The 22,352-nt window shown below is 42.2% G+C and overlaps 1 protein-coding gene across 1 annotated transcript in view; it reads left to right on the forward strand.

Annotated features, from left to right (window-relative positions):
* The window catches only part of CZIB (CXXC motif containing zinc binding protein), a 277,446-nt gene that overhangs the window by 246,666 nt on the left and 8,428 nt on the right, over positions 1-22,352 (forward strand). The window lies entirely within an intron of this gene.

The raw sequence follows: 22,352 nt of genomic DNA on the forward strand, positions 1-22,352 counted from the left end.
TACATGTATCAATATTTAAGGCAGTTACAAATACAGCCAGAATGATTATGCAATTGCCAGATAGGAAATTCAGAGGTTAGGTAAATTTGACTTAAGATAGAGTAGTTTTGGAGCAGGAGGAAGGTGGTCAGGTGGGATCCTGGCATGGGCAGATCCAGTTAGTTTGGAAGAATAGTTTCACTTCTTTTTTGAAGCTTGTTGCTTGAACGATGTTTCAAAGGTTAGAGGGTAGGCTGTTCCAGATTTTTGTAATAGAAGATTTATATAGGAGATTGCCTTTGTTCAGTTTAGATGTATATGTTTCTAGGAGAAGTTTCTCCGAGCTGCGTAGGGAGTGTAGAAGGAATAGTATGAGACTATATTTGTGAGGGAGGGGCAGGAAGTGAGTTTAAGTATGCAGTGGGTTAGATGTAGTTGGGACAGTTTTATGTGATGGGGAGAATTCAAGCCATTGTAGCTTGTGGAGGGCTAAGCAGGAGTGGGTTGGGTTAGTAAGGTTGGCTGCAAATTTGGCAGTTTTATTGTAGGTCTGTTCAAGTCTTGAGTAAAACAGGATTGAAGATTGGTGAGGATTGGTGAACCGTAGAGGAGTCTAGGGAGAAGGTAGGCTTTGGTGAGGGATTGTCTGGATTCTGCAGAGAGGAATTTTGAGTTGCGGATAAGCCATGTTTTTGGTTAGTTTTTTTTTATTGCATGGTGAATGTGCAAGTCAAATTTTAATTGGTCATCAGTAGTCATTCCAAGTAATTTTGTGTCCGTGTTGATTCTTATGTTATTTAGAGAGGAGATGGTGAAGTTAGCCTTGAGGTGGTCATTGTTTTTTGGGAGGAAAAGTAGTAGCTTTTTTTGGGGAGTTAAGGATAAGCTGATTGTTTTTAGCCAGTTTTCTACAAGATGGAAGGATTGTTGAGTGTGTGTTGGAAGAAGTGTGATAGAGTTAGTGGATGTGATAAGGGTGGAGTCATCGGTGTACTGAATGAGGATGGAGAGGGAGGTGGAGGAGTGGAGGTTGTTGATGAAGATGTTAAAGAACAGGGGTCCAAGAATGGAACCCTGGGGTACACCAGTGTGTATAGGTAAGAGAGGGGAGCAGGTGGATTGCCATTTAACTGATTGAAGTCTGTCAGTGAGGTAACTATGGAACCATGAGAGAGGTGAGCTAGATAGGTTGAGGTTAGCCAGTTTGGTCAGAAGTTTGGAATGTGATACCATATCAAATGTCTTAGATAAGTCGAGGAACAAACGTGAGACTCAGTTATTGCTGTTCCTCGCTTCGGGAATGGTGTGGGTGAAGGATAAAGGGGCTGCAGACGTGTTATGGTGAGGTCAGAAGCCATGTTGGGTAGGGGTGAGGACGTTGTTTTGTAGGAGAAATTTAAGTATTTGGTTGTGAATACACTTTTCTAGTATTGTGGATAGTGGGTGATTTTGGCAATTGATCAGTAGTTGGAGGGATCATTGGAGTTACCTCCTTTGTGAAGGGGGAATAATGTAAAAAGATTTCCAGATTTTGAGTACAGTGGCTTATTTTATATAATGGTTAATGAGTATAGAGACTGAATGGGCAATGGAATTTGCAGCAAGCTTAAGGAAGTGGGGGGGTTGTCTGCAGTGGGGGAACATGGTTTAAGTTTGAGGAGTAGAGATTTTATGTAGGATGTAGAAATAGGGTTTAAGGTGAGACTAGTGTTAATAGTATGGGGTGTTAGGTTGTGGAGTAGATTTTGGGTGGGATTCTGGCCTGTGTTGGTCAATTTGCTGATAGTCTATGGAACACTGGTTGAGGAGAGAGGTGGTCTCATGGTTGGGAAGGTTAAGGTAGGGAATGGGGTTTGGGGTTTTCCAGGGTGTAGGACTGAGTTGATGTTTTTCCAGAATTTTTTAGGATTTGAATGATTGGAGGTTTGTGTCTTAGTGTAAAAGGACTTTTTATCATTATAGATTTCTTTTTTAGCCTGGTTTCTAAGTTCTTTAAATACTTGGAGGTGATTGGGAGTTTTACATTTTAACCAAGTTTTCCAGGCATTATCTTGTTTGTGCATTAGTTTGTGAGTGTCTTTACTGAGCCATGGGGCATAGTTTGATTTTAGATTTTATTCTTATTTTACGTGGGGGGGTGGGCTAGTGAGTTGAGGGTATTTAGAATGATGTGGTTGAATTTGAGTACGGGTTCATCAAGAGGGAGAGAGTACAGGATAGACCAGTTTATGGCAGAGAGACTATCATTGAGAGAGGTGGGGTTGAAGTCTTTGAGTTTACGGCAGACTTTATACAGATGTGGTTTCAGTTGTTGGGGTGGGTATCTCACTATGCTAATAGGTAGGTGGTCACTTAGTGCATCAGGTAGCATTGTAGGGTTGTGATAATGTTGGGGACCGTTACAGAGGATCCAGTCAATTGTTGTTTCTTGGTAGGAGTGTTTGGAGAGTCTAGTAGGGGTGGTGATAAGTTGGGTGAAACCGAACAGATTGATACTTTGGGCAGGGAAGGGGATTTGAGAGGTTTCCAGTCTATATTCACATCTCCTAGTAGTAAAGTTTCTTAGGAAAGAATGTTTTCCAGAATTTGGATGTTCTTGTCAGGAGGAATGTAAATAGCAGCAATGGCAATTTTTTTGTGGTAGTTTAGTATTCATATTTCTGCTGGCCGAAAATCAGGCAGGTCAGTGGAAATGGGGGAAGGGTGAGATGTTGAGAGTAAAGAATTGCTACACACCCCCACCTTTTTTGGTGGTTCTGTCTAGTCGATAGATGCAATACCCATGGGGAAGGATTTCAGAGTTGGGTATATGGGGTTTCAGCCAGGTTTCAGACAGTATAAGTAGGTAGGGGGAATACTGGGAGATCCAAGCATGAAGGTCAGTAATTTTGTTAGTAAGGCGTTGAATGTTGATTGCCATAATGGATAAGTGTTTGTTAGAGTGAAGGGTGGGGGGATGAGGGTGTCCTGTATTAGAGGGTATCGGTTAACTGGGTTGGAGGAGGGAATTGTTGGGATGGGGGTTGGATTATTGGAGAAAGACCAGGGTTAGTGTGGATGTTACCAGCTAGTAAAAGTATAGTATGTAGTAAGTTGTGTTTGGGGGGGGGGTAGTGTGTATTTGAAGTGATTGAAAGCTTGGGTCTAAGGTTACAGGGGGTAATAGTTGAAGTATTTTGTAGTGGAAACAGTGGGAGATGGAAGTGTTGTACAAAGAGGGAGAGATGGTAGTGAATGCAGTATTTGAGTGTGTGTAATTAATACAGAAGAAGGTTGATGGTCTGATATAGTGGGTTTCGGATGTAAGGATAGATCGTAGTAGAAGGAATGCAGTTATAAATAGATTAGTGAGCATGGTTTATGTGGTTGGTGGTGAGGGGAGTTTAAAGGTTTTGAGTATAAGAATGGAGAGGGATGTGAGTGTGTAGGTAAGGGAATGAAGGTGAGGGGTTAGGAAGCGAGCTGTACCTATAGTGAGTAGGGGAAGTGGTTTGAAAGGTGACATGTGAATGAAGGGGAATGGTTGGGAAGTGGGTTGTACCTGTAGTGAGTAGGGGATGTGGTTTGAAAGGTGAGATATAGGCAGAGAGAGCGCAGTTTGCATTGCGATTGGACAGTTAGGTGGGAGGAGACAAGACAGATGAAAGTAAATATAGGGTATCTGGGGGTGGGAATTGAGGGGAGGGCAGGAGAGCAGATTGAGCCCGAGTGCAGCAAGGGCAAATGGAGTAGGGCCAAACCTACAGCAGAAAATATCAGACAAAACAATCCATCAAGGCTGTAGGAGCTCTACAGGTACGTAGCTTGATTACAGTAAAAGAGGAAGGGGAACTTAGGTGTTTGTACAGGATCAAAAAGAGTGGGTTAGTTCTGAAAGAAAGGTGAGGGTTTTGGATCAGGAGAGTAAACAGGGAAATCTACAAATGAAAATAAAGCACTATGTAGGAGCAGGGAGAGGACATGGGAATGCTAGATAAAGGGAGTTATTGACCCAGACCACATGGTAACATGCTTGCCCAGAGCAAGATTGGTACAGCAGATCATTAAAAATCTAAATTCTGAGGAGTAAGCTACACCAGTGCTTAGGTAAGCCACCTATGTGCACAATATGGTGGAAAGTTGTGAGCCTTTAATCAGTGTAATTTTTTTATGGAGTCCAGGATGCTCCCGATTGTATTGGATTTCCCAGTCCCTTAAAAGTCACAGGGTGAAACAGCTTGTCCAGAGGAGAGTGAAATGCACAATATGGTCGAAAGGTGCGAGCTGTTAATCAGTTGCATTTTTTTATGCAGTCCCGGATGTTCCTGATTGTACTGGGTTTCCCAGTCTCTTTGAAGTCACAGGGTGAGAGCTTGTCCAGAGGGGAGTGAAATTCACAATATGGTGGAAAGGTGCAAGACTTTCATCAGTTGCGTTTTTTTATGCAGTCTTGGACATTCCCGATTGTACTGGTTTCCCAGTCCCTTAGAAGTCACAGGGTGAGACAGCTTGTCCAGAGGGGAGTGAAATGCACAATACGGTGGAAAGGTGCGAGCCGTTAATCAGTTGTTTTTTTATGCAGTCCCATACACTCCCGATTCCAGAGGGGGAAGCAACATATCAATGCCAGAAAGATGTTGCCAGTGGTCCTGGGTCTTGAAGACAGCATTTGGAATCCAGGAGTTTTCTTGATCAAAGACAGTACCACAGCCTTATGTTACATAAAAAAAAAGTTGGGGGAGGGGGAAACCTACTGATATATTCTTTTTCGGTCCCTATTAAATGAATGAAAAGTTGTATATTCCGGACCTCGAGATCGGTTTTGTTAGCTCGAGGTACAGTGAAGATCGGAAAATTTGTCCTTTCCTCATTGTAGTGTGATCTCGGAGTTGGTATATATAATTAGCAGGGGTGTGGGGATGCAGCCCCCCACAAATTTGATTTCGAGGTCTGGAATATTCAACTTTTTATCCATTCGACAGATTACCTTTTCATTGTTATAATAGGGACCCTTCTTTTCAGACTGGCTGTGCAAGCTTGGGCATTAGCCTTGCAGTCACAAATGAGTCACAGCTTTGTACATGACATCAAACTTTAAAACCTCTGTGGATATCTTCAGCAGATCACTATGCAAGGACTACAAGTGGCATCTGAACAGGACAATCTTCAGAAAGGTAATGCACAACAGAGATGGTACTGGAGGTAAAATTATTTGCTTCCACAGCCAGCCACTAGTTCACAAAGTTAGCATAATGTTTCCATGGAGAGAAACTTGGGCAGTGGATGCCATCTCATTTCCCATGGAATATCCCCCTTCATCTCTGCATACCTGTCAATGCCTTTACTACCCAGGCTACTGCTGACTGCAAGAGAGGAGAGATCCAGGATGGTGATTCTGATACCTTTCTTGTACAGGCAGCACTAAATGTTCATTGTTGCAGTCATCATCTGTGGAATATAAGCCCGACTTCCAGAGCTGTATTTTCCTCTTGAAGGTTTAGTCAGTTCCCTTCCACTGACACTTAATATTGGTGGTTACAAGAGGGATACCTATCAATGCCATCTTTTCATCTTTATTGCCACACAATTCAGAACAGTTGCTTGATTTAAGCATCATCAATCCATTGGTTGGGCTGCTCACAGAAAAGATAAGTACCCCATAGGGGAATGTTCTTATCCGTTAGTATGTTTTGTACCATTTGTCCATGTCTGATAGTGTTTCTGAGGCAGTAGCTTGTGTAAAAGTTAATAGTTGCCTTGACTGCAGGAAACAGATTCCTCCTAAAGATTTCCACTCTCACTGTCTTTTATTTATTTATTTATTTATTTTTTTGCTTTAGCAAAGAGAGCTTGTGGATATGTGGGTAACTGTCTACATGGTGCCGGTTTCATTCTAATGACTTGCCGAAGAAGAGTAAAATATTTGCAACTCAAACAAGGAAATGTATTTTGTTCTAAACCATTATAGCATTAGCCAAGGCCTCTGGGATCCTTCCTCTGAAGCAAAAGCACTCTAGTAAATGTCTTGTGGAGAAATGTCAGGAAGCTGAGGACAGTCCATTGAATGCTATTAGTTTTCCTGAGTGTGCTGTCTTCAAACACTGTGTGGTACATTCGCAGCCTACCCCATCCCCATCTTTGGAGTGGGCTTTTACTGAAACCTATGGTATGGTCGCTATGTAGGCTGTCATGCCTCCAGCTGTATGCGTGTCTTTTGGTACCAAAGATGCCAACATGCCGGTCGAGTCTAAGACCTTAACCATTTTGCAGGAGCCTGACACTCGCATTGTTATTTTCTAGGTGAGGGAAGAGACCTCTTAGTATTGGTTTGTGATGAGGTTTCCTGAGACCAAGTGGAGGTCTTAGTTGCTTCCCTGTTTTCTTATACCTCCAAGTTGGTTTCCCTGAGTCACTGAGGCCTAAAGCACAGAAATCCAAACTGATGTCCACCAGTTTGCCTTGGCCTAGGTCAAGAGGAGTCTCTGCCTCATCAGCCCTCCAAGCTTCTTTCAAGCAATACTTCCACTTATCTTAGGACTTTGTCCTTTAAGTCCAAGCAACCACCACTGGAGTATTCAGACACCCCAGACTCCAGTGAACTAGCCTGTGAGTCACTTTTCTTATTGCCTTCAAATCTGATAACTGATGAAACTTCCAGAGGAGATTTTTTTTTCAACACCATTAATAAAATGAAAGAGAAGTTCTAATATGGGTCAAAGGAGTACTTACAGGTCCATCTCAGATACCAAGCTTTTGTGGGCCTACCCAAGGCTAGGGCACTTGTTTTTCCCTTTGGTAATGCTTGCCTTGGAAGATATTTTTGTTAATGCATTCTTGGAGCCATATTTATTCCTCCTTGCTCTCGGGAAGCCTGACTGCTTTTATAGGGTCAGGTATTCCATAAATTCTTATATGTGAGTACTTTAGCTGATCCAGTGGTGTCTATAGATTCTAGTAAGGGATCTTATGCAACTCAATCTAAGAACTTTATACCTAGTTACAGGGAGGGTAGAATATCTAGCATGTTTGAAAAGAAGTTTACACATCTGCTGCCCTAGCTTTCAAAGCCTTAAACTAACAAGACTGTCATGCTTTCCTGACAGCAAACCCAGCTGGAAGAGATGAGGGGTAAGGCAGATGAGATTTCTGACAATGACCTGAATCAGGAGGTGCTTGAACTGTGTGACCTGTCAGCCCAGGTTGCCAAGTATTCCAAGAAATGTAAGTATGATACTCTAGTTGCTTCTAGGGCGGCAGCAACAGGTTCATTAATTCAGAGACTTGTCAGGCAGAGGACTGTGCCACAGCCAGACCATGCAAAGACAGAGCTCCCCAGTGCCCCTTTGGATAAAGGCCTTCTCTTTTAAAAGTCTGGAGGACAACGGCAAGACTTTGCAGTTAGTTATGGAGCATTTTTAGTTCAAGGCAGCAAAGTTCAACAGAAATGACCCTACCAAATAAGACTATCAAAGGGGAGAATGGTCAAGTATAGAAAACAATGGCAAGCAAAACCAAAAGTAAAGCCCGGGGGGTACCAGCTCTGTGAATCCCCGAGGGAACAGCCATAACAGTCTGGCTAGCACTCCCTGTTCCCCCAAACCACACCCAAATTATTTTCTTCTTCTTCCTGCTCAGATAGGAGAATGGCTGACCTGGATTGTAAAAAGTTGGAAAAAATAAGCCTGGACCAGTGGATCATAAAGGTTCTTCAGCAAAGTTAATGTTTTTCTAAGCATTCCAAAGTGCAGGAGCACACCATGTGAGCCAGAGAACCCAAATGACCCTAGTGCTGCATCTGCTAAGACAACAGCTAGATGGGGGAGCCTATAAAGAGTGAGTACCAAAGACGGAAGAATACTTAGGCTTGTACTCAAGACTGTTCCTTGTACCGAAAAAGGAAAGCACATGGAGGCCCATAATAAAACAAATTTGTAACCATTCCAAAATTCATGCTGTTGACCTGTCAAGACCTTTTTCCCCTTCTGTCCACTGGAGCTTTTCTAGTCACTCAGGACCTGAAGGATGTGTTTCCACATATATCGAATTTCACATTAGGGAGGCATTGCCAGTTCACTTCTTTGCCTTTTGACTTGTCTTGTGCACCCAGGGTCTTTACCAAATACCTGGCTACAGTAATAGCATTTTGCAGGACAAAGGGCATCCCCACTTACTGGGTGTATATTACCATATCAAATGGTAAGGGTGTTGAATGCTCATATGAGCGAAAATGCACCAGAACAAACTTGCTATTGTGGGGGGGCTGTGCCCCCCCCCCACCAAATGTATATTCCAACTCCGAGGTTGCACTACAGTGAGGAAAGGGCAAATATTCCAATCCTCACTGTACCATGACCCCCCCCCCCAAAAAAAAAAAAAAAGTTTGTTCTCATGCGTTTTCACTCATATGAGCGTTTTACATTCTAACCATTCGATATGGTAATAAAGACCCCACTTACCCATATCTTAGAACTGTTTTATTCAAGCAGAGTTCCTAAAAGAGATCCATAAGGCCTCACACTTAAGCCCAACTTGCTTCAAGGAACTCTGACTCTCCATCAGCCTAAAAAAAGTCAAATTTAAATAGTGATGAGTTTTTCTTTTGGCTTGGGGAGAAACACTGTTACCCTGATAAGGCATTCTTCCAAAAGGACAAAGTATTTGTTGCATACATGTTACATTTATTATTTAAGTATATTTGTTACTATATTTATGGCATATACTGTTTGTAGGCAGTGTCAAGGCCTTTTCCACCAGAGCCATTGCAGCCACAGCACCATTCCCAGGGGATGGAGGAGGGGTCAACAATCAGTCTGTTTTAGAAACAGCTACATGGTCTTCCCTTCACACTTTCTGCACACACTACAACCTAGGTGTGGCATCTAGAGCCATGGCAAGCTTTGTCTTTGCTGTCCTGTAATGTCTGCTTTCATACAGACAGCCACCTACTGCTATCATGCTCTGGGAGTGATCTCATAGATGCTGAGAGCAACAGTGAATAGTGAAATAAAAATAATATGGGTGTGTATTGGGATTTTACCATAAATGCAGATGTTCGTATACATTCGCTGTTGTCATCTCTATTCTCCTTCCCCCTCTTGTTCCTTCCTTGGCATTCTAAGGTTGGGGTGGGTCCAGTTTTATTTTTTGCCATCCCTTTCATCTCCCTACCAGGCCTTATGCCTCCTTGATGTTGCTATACTTCCTGGACAGGGAGACTGGGGAACTGTAGGGTGAACCTGTTACTCAGAGGTGCTCCCTCCTAGTCCTGTTAGACTTTTGTGCTAGGGTCTTCACCCTGGCATAGCCAGTGCAAGAAAAATCTGCAAAGGTTCTCAGACTGTGCCTCCCTTATACCACCAGCATCCTTATGTGGCAGTGGGAGAGAGTCAGCTGAAGCCTTTGGGAGAAGGTACAGTTCTGGAAGTCAGGCCAACTGTCAGGCTGTCTTCAGACATGATATCCCACAGATGATGAATGCAGCAGTCAACATACTTTCACATCTGCATTTATGCTAAGTTCCTAACGCAACTGACCTTAGTGCAACTGAGAAAAGAAATTTTGTACACTGTACCTCCAGATGCACACCCAGCAGTCAGGGTCACTGATGCACCCAAACCTCCAAGATTTCAGACTTTTATGGCACTGTTGATCTAACCCTCACTTTGGTCAAGCATATGTATGTACAGGGTCCCGGACACACTACCCATTGTATAAGGCTCCTGTTCCAGACCCTGAAACCATTTCACAGGCCCTAAGTGTGTGGGCAGCTGCCTCCAAAAAACCCTCCCCTCTGAAAGGGAATCTAGAGCATTAGAGAGATGAAGAAGGTGGAAGAAAAAAAAAAAATCTGTCAAAGTCAAGGATTTTCTACAGGTCCAACCTCCGGTTTAGCAGAAATGGCCTTGAAGAATTGGGTCCATTCAGACAACTCAACAGAGAGGAGAAATAGGCATGAAGGCAAGGGAGGCAGAGGTCAATAGGGGGTGCAGGGCACAGGACAGCAGTGGCAACCCCCAGAGAAGTACTGCCACAGATTCAACTACAACCACTTCCACAGGGCAGACACAATGACTTGGCTCTAGTTCCGTCTACCAGGGGAACAACTGAAGCAGCACCCTTAAGCTAGCCTTTATTTTTCCAAGCCAACTGGCATTACATACACATTACAAATGACTTTACAAACAAATAGACAATATACAGGTCTACCAAAAGAGAGGAATGCCAAACCTACCACCAAGCCAAAAACACTAAGACAAATCAACAACTTACTAAGGATGAGAGCTATAGAAGAGGTGCCACCTATGGAACAAGGCCAAGGATTTTACTCCAGGCTTTTCCTTGTACCAAGAAAAGAAAATCAATGGAGACCTATTCTAGACTTGTGAACACATACCTCATTGTTCCAAAATTCAAAATGCTGACCCTCCAGCAGCTTCTTCCATGCTGGGGCAGGGAGTCTTGGCTGGTGACTTCTAGATCTCAAGGAGGCTGCACGTCCCTATACTTATACAGATTGCAGACCTCAGCAGCTTCTCTTCATGCTGGCTGGAGGGAGTCTTGGCTGGTGACTCTCTGGAGCATACCTGGGTCCCTACTGCGTCCCTATACAGACACCTCAGATTTCTTGCAGGATCAGAGCATTATCAATTCTCAGCATTGCCTTTTGCTTATCTACTGCGCCCAGAGTATTCACGAAATGCCTGGCATCAGTAATTGCTCATTGCAGGCTTCAGGGAATTCAAATTTACCCATACCTGGACGACTGCCTAATACAAGCGGACAACAAGGCAAAATTAACAAAAGATTTGGAAAATGTCATACAACTGTTGCAAGCCTTGGGATACAAGTCAACATGCAAAAGTCAAGACTAGTACCATCCCAAAGGATAACATTCTTGGGTGCAGAACTGGATACATCAACTCAGATGGCAAAGCAACTGCCAGTCTACTTCATGACATTAACAACACAAACTCAGCTTACTGCAAGGAAAGTCCTGCAAGCCCTGGGTTACATGGCATCCTGCATAATATTGGTTCCGCATGCCAGGCTGAATATGAGAAAGCTACAGTGGTACCTAAGGAAAATGCTGTCTCAACACAAGCACAGTCTAGAAGCCCAGATTCCAATAATTCCATGCCTGAAGCAAGAATTCCTGTGGTGGGCTCAGGCCTGTCAGTTGAACAGAGGCTTGCCTTTCCACAAACCTCATCCAAGCCAGACCATCACCACGGACGCCAGACCTAGATGATGGGGGCACACATGTGGACAAGTGTATACAAGGCCTATGGACCCAAGACCAGCTGAATCTACACATAAATCTAAAGGAGATGCTGGCAGTGAAACATGCGATCCAGGCATTCAGACCACTCCTTCAACAAGGTCATCTGCTGATAAGGACAGACAATACCACAGTCATGTGGTACATCAACAAACAGGGAGGTACACATTCATATCCTCTATGCCGGATGGCAATGGACCTGTGGAATGTGGCCCTGAATCTCAACATTCAACTTCAGGCCAGATTTGTACCAGGAAAAGAAAATTCTCTAGCAGACACCTTAAGCAGAACTACCATGGATGCTCACGAATGGATGCTGCATCCAGATATCTTCAAAGCCATAACAAAGAAATGGGGACTACCAGAGATAGACCTGTTCACCTCCCCACACAACCACCAATTGAAGAAATTCTGCACAAGAGCATACCACCCACTTGCTTGGAGGGTGGACTCCCTTTCCTTCAGCTGGAAAAACCTGACAGCATATGCATTTCCACCTCTTCCCTTGATGTACAAAGTTCTACTGAAGATCAGAGAGGATCAGCCAAGGGTAATTCTGATAGCTCCAGACTGGCCGAGGCAACATTGGTACCGCTACTGAGAAGCATGTCTCCTACCCCTATGTCCCTTACCTCTAACACAGGACAACTACAAGATCCTACATCCAAACTTGAAAACACTGCAGCTAGCTGCTTGGAATATTGCATAAAACAAAATAACCCAGGTTTATCTCAGAGGGTTAAGGACATTATCCCTGGGCACGCGAGACCCTCCACAAGGAAGACTTATTCAGCCAAGTGGAAAAGATATCTCATTTGGAGTGCAGCAAAGGGAAAAAAATGTCTGGCAAACATAGCATACACATCCTGGAATATTTAGCAGAACTGTTCCACAATGGCCTGTCTTACTCCTCCATTAAGATTCATGCATCAGCAATTTCAGCAGAATACAACATGGATCCTCCTGTCTTCTCTCATCCTCTACTCAGGCAGTTCTTGAGAGGAATCAAAAATGTAAAACCTCCAAGGAAACCACCTTTACCTACATGGGATCTCAACTTTGTGCTGGAAAAGTTAACACTCCCCCCTTTTGAACCAGCAGCAACAGCAGAATTACAATTCTTGTCTTGGAAAACTGCTTTCCTGCTAGCAATTACTTCAGCAAGAAGGGTATCTGAGTTACAGGCATTAATGGCAGTACAACCCTTCCTTATCTTCCATCAGGACAGAGTCTCTCTGAGAACCAACCCTACCTTTATGCCAAAAGTGGTCTCCAGAGTATCATTGAACCAAGCGATTCATTTACCTACATTTCTTCCCCAACCCACAGAACAGGGGGGAAAGACTGCTACATACCTTGGATGTGCACAGACAATTACGCTACTATCTGGACAGAACTAAGACCAGCAGAAAAACTGACCAGCTTCTGGTAGCATATGCAACAGGAATGCAAGGAAAAGCAATTTCAAAACAGACAATCTCAAAATGATAGGAAATTGCATTCGATTTTGCTATTCTTTTCATGGAAAGACAGCTCCTGATAATATCAGACCTCATTCCACAAGAGCTACAGCCACCACTACAGCTTTCCGTGGCTACCAAAGACATTTTAGAAGCTGCTACTTGGAGCTCCGTGCATACATTTGCCAAGCATTATAATCTTCCCTTATACTCTAGATCCCGAGCAGGTTTTGCAACTGCTGTTTTGCAAGGGATCTTAACTGCACCATCTTTATCTTAGTGCCTCCTCCCCCAGTTTGGCTATGGTATTCTACCCATATGTTAGGACTGCAGATGCATCCTTGAAGGACATAGTACAGTTTTGTACCTACCATAAATGTAGATGTCCGATAGGTATGCATCTGCAGTCACCCTCTGTGGTATTCTTAGGGTATTTACCCCTCCTTTAGCTAGCTGGGGGAATCTATTATGGTGTATTTGTTTGTATATATGTATATATATATATTTATATTGTTTGCTCTCTGCTGTTTGGAATTAATTGCATTTATCCAAATTTAGCCTTCCTTGAGGGCACCTGGCATCTGGGGCAAGAAACACTGAGGAAAATGGCGTCGGCTGATGCCTTTATACCCAATAAACAGCAGCTATGACGTCGGGTGAAGTGCGACATCAGCCCGAGGCCAGACCCAGACTTTGGAATCCGGCCCGACCGAAGGGCCTGCCTGAGCAACAACCCATATGTTAGGACTGCAGATGCATACCTATCGGACATCTACATTTATGGTAGGTACAAAACTGTACTTTTTCTGAGGACCTGCTGTACATCAGGAAGGAGGCCAGGAAACTAACACAAGAAGACCCTATCTGGCAGAGTGGCTAGTATTTTCTTTATTGGTGTTACAAGAACTGTCAGTAGGACTTTCCTGTTTCTCAGTTAAGATATTCATTTCAGCAGCACCAGAGTGCCTTCCTCTTGCTCCACCGCTGCAAACCTAAACGGTTTCTGTATCTCTGCCCATCAGTAGGGTTAGCCTACTGTACTGAGACCTTTATTTATTTTTTTCTTTAAAATTGACATTGAATTCACTTGAGCCAGCAGCCTCTACTGTTTTGAAATTTACAAAGACAGGTTGAACCTGAGAGCCAATCCTTCTTTCATACCAAAGGGAATCTCAGAGGTTTCCCTCAACTAAATCATTTAGCTGCTTTTCTTTTTTTTTCTCCTGGACAAAAAATAAATGCAAAAGAATGTTGCACCTTTTACATGCACAAAAACTATTCAGGCAGTGTAGAGACCACCACCGATTTTCAGACAGAGTAGTTGTTTTTTTCCTCTTTGTTCAATGCAAAGAGGGCAGGCCCAGTCACCAAGCAGACAAATTCCAAACAGAAGGTTAAGTGCATTTTGTTCCCCTATCTTTATAGGGGGGTGGAGGGGTGGTTAAGACCAACACTGCTAGAACAGTGATCCACTCCAGCAGCCTTGTTCACAAAAGTCTACCAGGTTTAGGAGGTAGGATCTGCCTTTAACAAACCCAAACTAGTTTGGGTCCATGGTTTAAAACTGCCTTTATCTTTGTTAATGTGTTCATAATGATGCGTTTACAGATGAGGCTGGTGAGGCTTATGGGTCTACAGTTTCCCAGATGAGTTGTGGGTCCCCACTTTGTGGAGTGGAATGACTGCAGCAGTTCTGTCTACCTCTGGCACAAATCCAGTGGAGAGGCTGAGATTGAATAGGCTTAATAATGAATCATTCAGTGTTTTATGCAGACAAGAAAACAGCCTAGCACATTATCCAGGCCCAATCTTAGCCTTGGAGAGAACACTTAGGACATACTCAGATGTAATTGACGGGGTGGCATAGGCATATTAATGCGTTGCAGATAATTAAGCAGTTAACCCTGTCTCTAATTACTATGAATCTCTAAAACCTGGCCTCTTGTTGAAACTATCTTTACCATAACTCTGATACTTCAGCTATCCCAGTTGATAAATTAGTGATTGTACTACTGAACTAAAGGAGAACTTGCACAGCTGTGTATTACTAAAATTACTGTGTTTATGCATAAAAGTCTATAATTTCTTACATCTGCTATATATTCTGGCATATCTAGAATAGTTTTTGCATGTGTTCCTGCACAAAGTATATAATTGTCAAAGTATGTAACTGTCTTGTACAAATGTATACAATTGTCAAGTTACTCTGTCTGTATGTATGTATCTATGGAGCTTTTCTGCCCGGGGCTCCGCTAAAAATGGACCAAAATCCAGTCGGACTTTCCCAGTTAACAAATGTAAAATAAAAAATAAAATAAATAAGCAGAGATAGGGGAGTAAAGTTTGAGCTGAAATTGTTATCTGGTATGTTGGATGTATCCGCATGGAATGAGTATGTGGTGATATTTTGTATTAACTCAGAGCATTGTTGGGTATTGCATCTGTGGTTCCTGATGTAGCTGAAGAAGATTTTGTGGTTAGTTTTAGCGTGGGTGGTAATTCTGAAATTGTACTTCCTTTTGGAGAATTTGATTTTGTTTCAGAGTTTTTTCCTGATCATTCCTGATCATTTTGGGTTCTTCTCTAGCTCCTGTGGTAATAATTTTGCTTTTACAGGCTGTGAGTTTCCTCTCTTATTGTATAATTTGTCAGTACTGGGGTTCCACCAAATGGTTTGTCCTTAAAATTGGCTCTGTGTTTATGCCTTATAGGGACCGAGGCCTCAATACAAGCTTAGGCATGGAGCGTAGCAGTGAATAAGGCCACATGTGAGGTGGGGTCATTGGGATGAAGAGGGTGTTTGAGTTTAGAAAGGTCATCAGTTAGTTGGAGTAGTTTGTATTGGTGTAGTCTCTGAAGGTAGAGGTTTATGAGCTAACAAGGGTCAGGCTGTGTAGGTGTTACAGCACAGTGATCAGATCTGTCCAGTGATTTGGTAACTATATGTGCTGAGCACAGGGGGACAGGGTTGGTGAGAACCAGGTCCAATATTTTGAGCCTGTTGGGGTTTGGACTAGTTGGTCTAAGGAGGTGGCATTAATAAAGTTCAGCAATTTTTGTGCATGCTTTTGTAGTACTATAGGTACCTCAGTTAATGGAAGAGTAGTTGTAGTATTGGGTTTGTAGTAGGAGCTCAACCTGAGGGGTTGTTTTGTACAACTTGACCTTTTAATCTGATCAAGAGGGAAACAAAAATAGGGGATTTTCCCTTTCACTGGCAAAAAAAGAAACCAAAATGGTCTGTGCTAGCTTCTGTTTATCTTTTTTATTTTTTTAAGTCTGGGATGCAGGCTTGTGTTCCTGAGTCGGGAGGACCCAAATTATGCTTGAACATCCTTAGAGATCGTGGAGTCAAGCCAGCTGGGTAGATGCTTGTCTCTGGCTAATTTCCATGTCTCACGAATACTATGGCAACAGAAATCCTATTCAGACTTCCACTGTTAGTGTTATTGCTCAGAGGCATCTTCTTTTGGCTCTTTGTGAAAATGACACTCATTCTTTTTAAACAGGTTCAAGTAGAAGTTATTTTCTTAGTGTTGGATTAGTACAAGTTTAGTTTCTTGGGATTTTGAAGCTGAATTAAGCTATGCTTTGTCAGGTCACAGAGCATAAATTATTTGGTGATGCACATTACAAAATTCTGAGGCCTTTTCTTCTTCAGCATTTGTTTCTGTGGGATAAGACTCCGTACTTTAGCCTTGCTAGTTAAAACTTTTACAGGTTTCATAGAACCTGACTGCATTTTTATGCCTTGGTTCTTGCTAAGCACAGTTGAGAGGTGCATTTGCCAGGCTGTATAGACTTGTGTTATCAAAGAACGTAAACCATAGTGTTTCATTTTTCTTTCATATTACAGACTGATAGAAACAACTTCCTGTTTAAATTATGAACACTGTTTCTTCATAGCATGCAGTTTTAGTGAATGTTTTTTTTTTATTGAAAATTATATTTTTGCCTTTGTTTCTCTGTGTTGTATTGTACTTTTTATGATGAGGGAATTGATTGAACTAGAAGAAAAAACTCCTGGCAAGACTGCTTTTCATATTGACTCAAAAAATGTTGATGAGTGGAAAATAAATGCCAAGCTTGAACTCTGATGGAAAGAGACAGCAGTTTTGAAAGTCCCAGAATGCTTGCTGCAATTTCTTCAAATGTACTGCAGCCCAGAACAGTATGTGACTTAAAATAGAAGGCAATGGGAATTTTAAAATGTGTTTATTCTTCCTTCTTAAAATTTGTCAGGGGAAGGGAAAATAGCAATTGAATTTAAGCCTATTTAACCATGTTGCTTCATTTCAGCCAGAGACAAATGTTTCTTTGCATTCCTGCTGTTCTGCAACTGTTTTGTATATAAGGGCAGTGATTCTGAATCTGTGTATTCTTATTGAGGAAAAGGATGATATTATTCCTGCTTAAGTCAGTTTCATCTTTTTTGTAGCACTAACTGTATAAACATTGCACTATTCTAAACAAGAAGGGACTCTCCTTACAGGCATTCTTAAACTCTTAAAAATATTGATATCTTTGTTTTTGGAAAAGCAATAGTACCTCCACAGTGCAGGGTTGCAGTGTGTACCACTTTTCAGACCGTATGCAGAAAATGGCAGTGTTATTGGAGGGGGGGGGGGGTGTCATCTAAGAGAGGACAACAACCTTGAATTTCTCCATATCATTTTCATGGTAAACAAAACTCTACCATATCATAGCCAACTACCGTACCCCCTCCATGGTATCATTATCATACCCATCTACAGTACCTCCTCCATGTTACCTGCACCCATGAAGCATTCCTTAACAAATTGCAGTCCTTCTGTATTGTGCTAAGGTGAATTCAACTGTTCCTTCATTGACTGGGAAACTACACCACCTAAAATAAATAACCACAAGGAGTCACCGATTTTATTAATGCTGTCTCCCTAAACTTTAGGTTCAAAAATATTGGACCTGGTTATCTCCATTATTCCCACCCTATGCTTAACCCCTACAGTTACCATGTCACTGGTCACATTTGACCATTGTTCAGTAACACTATGTGGGCAAAACCTGATCGTCAGAAAACCCTTCTGTCTGTAGAGACTACTGTAAGGCAAACCTAATCCAGCTAACAGATAACCTTATGCCATTTAAGCACCCTCTGCACCTTGATGACCCTCATCTTGCACTCTGCCACATTTATGGACAATTTCTATGCCCATTTCAAAGAATGTATCAAGGCATCTGTCTTCATGTGATGTAAATATAATGCTAAATTCATGAATAAATTTCAATGGTGTAACCTAAGCGTAAGAAAACTATATGATAAGAAGAAACCGATAGCCTGTAAAAACTAAACTTAATATTCCATAATCTATAGATGAACCAGAAAAGATCAACAAAGAACTCAGAAATAAAATCAAATCCCCCAAAAGTACGAATGAATCAAGAATTGCAACCTCTGCTAAGGACAATCACAAAGTCTTCTTCAGCTATGTCAGTAACCTTAAAGGTTATGCTTAGCCGATGCCCAGAGTAACAGTACTTAACTCTTCCCACAGCCAATATAACAGACAAATTCCATCTAACTTGACTCCACCTATCTTACCCTAACTATCTTTAACCTGTTAGCCCACCTACACTACCCACTCTGATAATCTCAGAACAGGTCCTAAATGCTGTCTCTAAGGCCAAAAACACTTGCTCCATGGGTCTTGCTAATGTGCCAGGCTGCCTTCTTGTCAGCACCAGACACTGTCTGGTAGATTCTCCACTAAGCGTATTCATCCTCAGCCTCTCCACTGGACTTTTGCCAGATGATTGAAGAACTGCTGTGGTCATTTTGCTCCACAAGGGGGGATCCACTACTGATCCAGGAAACTATAGACCTGTAAGGCTCACCATCCTAATCTGCAAAGCAATGGAAAGAATCATTATGAAACTTCCTAACAAGGATATAGGCAGTCTACAAGCCCTGGACTCAAGCCAGTTTGGTTTTGTTAAAGGCAAAGCCTGCCCCCTGAACTTGGTAGGCTTCTTTAAACATGTCACTGATTTAGATTTGGCAAATCGGTTCACACTGCCTGTCTGGACCTGGTCAAGATGTGTAATACCATCTCACATTCTGACATTATCGACAAGCTAATCAAACTAAATGTAAACCTGTATACTACCTACTGGATAGCAAACTGGCGAACTGACAGAATCCAGACTGTTAGTGTGGTTGGCACACTGTCACTAGCAGTGTCCCCCAGGGATCAGTCCTAGGACTACTTGTCTTTAGTATTTACTTCTCTGATGCCATCAAGGGCTCGTGGCTGGCCACATTTGCAGGTGACGGCAAACTTGGAGTGTTCATTAACTTCACATCTGACTAAAACTAAATTACAGGAAATGCAGCATTGAGACCTTGGGCAAAACTGGGCACCTATGCACCTACCACTTAGGGTGATACCCCTTGGAAAGCTAACTCAGCCATTAGGCGCTTTGGTACTTTCAGTGACAAGAGACTGTTCTTTGATTACTGTATAAGCACTACTGTTAGGAAATACTTTTACTGTAGCAGACTAATCAGCAGAGGTATTTCTTCCAGGTCTAAGGACATTATTATTTTCTTTCATCAGGCCCATAGTAGAGTATAATGGCCCCTTTGCTATATACATGTCTAAGCATATGACGCAGCTTGAAGGATTGCAGCATTTTCTCACTTAAGGTAATCAAGCGTGTGGTTCCTTTGTTACCCAGACCATTTTAAAGGTGTTCCCTCTTTCCCTTTTCCTACAGTCTTGAGCAGCGACGTCTGTCTAGCCTACAAAGCCTCAAAGGGTCCAGTCATATGCAACTTGCTGCACTTCCATGTAATTAATATCTTCAGTACCCACCCAAGAGAGCTTAACCCACTGAAACATAAATAGGACTTGCAGGCGAGATAGATGTATATCCCAGTTAATCCTCCTTTTATGGAATAGACTTCTTTGGATGTATAACAGAGTAGCTCCCTGAACTTGAGTGTAACCTGGATAAATGGATGAGCAATCCTAAACAGACCCCAGGTCAGGCCCCCTCAAGCCCTTATTGAAAAGGGTCAAGATTAGGTATAAATTATTCATGACAGTGGGTACCTAGTATCTTAGGTATTGTTGCTAGGTTTCTAATGGCCCTCTGGATCAACAGCATGGTATTGATTTGTGAACCTATGAACACTTTGGTGCGTTATGAGGAAGAGTTTTATGAGACTGAGTTAAACTGGATAAATTAAATGAAAAGTTAGAAATGTTCAGAGGTTATATTAGCAGAACTGTAGGTTCTTCAAGGGTTTAATATTTTATTGCAGTGAGGCTGTGAGTCTGTAAAATGTGCAGAATGGTTCAGACCTCACTGCCAAATCGATGTGAGATATGTAGACTGCAAAAGATGGCAAGAGGTTGCTGTTGGAAAGTTCTGATTCTGTTAATGAAGATTTTAAACCATGTAGTGTTTTTTATCAAGTAGCTAAATTAGTCTAGTTGTACAGATATCACAGGTATCACAGCTTTACATGACCTTTTATTAGTTGGAAGTGAGGAGGTGCTGCTGCTTGTTTATCTCTGACATTCGGCTCCTACAGTCTCAAGTGGATGCTGTAACCATATCTTTACACCACAGGCCAGGCTTTCTGTAAGCAGGTATGAGATACAGCTAAGAGATTGTGATTGGATGCATACATAGTGCATGCAAGCTTTAAGAACAACCTGCAATTTTGCAAACATAATCCCCCTTCTCAGCAATAAGAGGAGGAGAGACTCCAAATAGGTGTCCGTGAACAGTTAAGTTCAGTGGTTCATAAAGCATAGTTAGATGATGCAGAATCTTAAGATAAAACATTTAAACCTGCCTGTATCAGGCTTAATCATCTTGTGTATAAAGCCAAGCTATCACTGGTGCCACTTGTATGAAATTGAATACATCTTCGTTAATGGGAGAAGTCAATTTTGGCTAAATGTGAAGTCTTGTTACAGAAAATGCATCTACTAAACCTAGAAATCTATTTGTTTGGCGGCAACTTTGCTTATACATAAGCACCAAGATAAGAGCAAAATAGAAGAAAATATGCACACTTGCATGTCATGTTTCCACCTATTTGTCTTCCTTTTTGGTCGGGGAAAGAAGCAAAGGTTTTTTTCTGTAGAGAAGGGGATGAAGGGAGCCCGTTTTTGTACCTAGGTTAGAACACTTCAGTAGTGGTGCTAAGAACCCTAGAAGGTAGTCACAGCTTGAAGTGCAGAAGAATACGCAACCTGTTTTTTCATCCTGTGCCAGAGATGGTTTAGATAAGTAATTCAGTACTAATGCACCTCTGAGACCAGAGATCCATACATGTCTTAGCTCCCCTCACCTTGGGCTGTTGTAATATAGCCCCACCATCTCAATAACCCTTTCCATAGGAAGCAGGTTTTTCATTAAAAAGCATTCAAAACCAGATTTATTTAGATCAGCGGCTGTGGATGTTTGTTGTCATGTTACAGAATATATTTCCTATAAATGCTTTTTCATCAAGCCATTCCCAATCCCATGGCATTCAACTTTCCTGTTCAGGTCAGAACTAATTTTGCAGAAGATGGTACACAAGAGGGTCATAGAGGAGAGTACCATTTGTTTTCCTGTCAGAGGACAATAAAGACTTGTTTTTCTTATTCTAGAAAGATGAGACTTGCGGATTGATTTAGATTAATCTCTTCTGAACCTAAACTTGAAACAAATCTCAAGAAGATGACATTTTATACATTTCCTCCCTTCCTGTTTCAAGGAGCTTGGATAGCAGCTCAGAAACTAAAAGTTGAGTAAAAACATGATGTGATGGTTTCTCTTCCATCCTTTTTCAGTGGATGGGTCTTTTGGATCAGATCTCTCCCACTCTAGACTTTAGGATCCATAGCTCAGGCTCCTCCCCTTACCCATAATCCTCTCATATTCCTCACATTGCTTTATATATCGTTTACCACTCATTGAGAATAGATGTGATTCCTTTGCTCAGGCTCAGCTAAGTTGTAAAACATTTTTGTATATATTTAGATATGTCTCCATATTCCTAGATCTTTTTTCTTCTTCTTTCGGCTTTTCCCGGTTAGGGGTCGCCACAGTGGAACTCCAGTCCGCTAATGATTGGCAGTAGATTTTTTATGGGTGCCGAGGTGCCAGCTCGACGCCCAACCTTCAACGAAGGCATGCCCATTCTACGCATGTCTTTCGAATGCCACTCGACCGTAGGGAGGACATGCAGACTCCACACAGAAGGCGGTCCAGCCGAGAATCGAATGGGAGAACCTCTTGCTGTGAGGCAACAACGCTACCGCTGCACCACTGCGGCTTTTGTGTCTCCATATTCTTAGATCAATGTAGTATTTCTGTTGTTGTTGGACAGTCCCCCCCCCCAAAAAAAAATCTTCATCTTCTCCTTGTGCTTTTGGCACCTTTCCTTGGTACTGTAGGTTAGTTACTTACAGAGTAGTTTCATGTTGTAGTACTATTGTTGTTACTTTACTATTCCTATTGTTATTATTTTTGTTGTTGCCTGTTTTCTTTTTACTTCAACATACCAGAGTGCCTATTTTTTAACCATGGTCAACCAGCCATTGGGGTTTAAGAAATGGTGTGACCTGTGGCCACAAAATCCTCAGTTCAGATGCCCATCTAAAACGTGTATA

Source organism: Protopterus annectens, chromosome 10.part0 (assembly GCF_019279795.1).
Source record: "Protopterus annectens isolate FY-2018-M chromosome 10.part0, PAN1.0, whole genome shotgun sequence".
Lineage (NCBI taxonomy): Eukaryota > Metazoa > Chordata > Ceratodontiformes > Protopteridae > Protopterus > Protopterus annectens.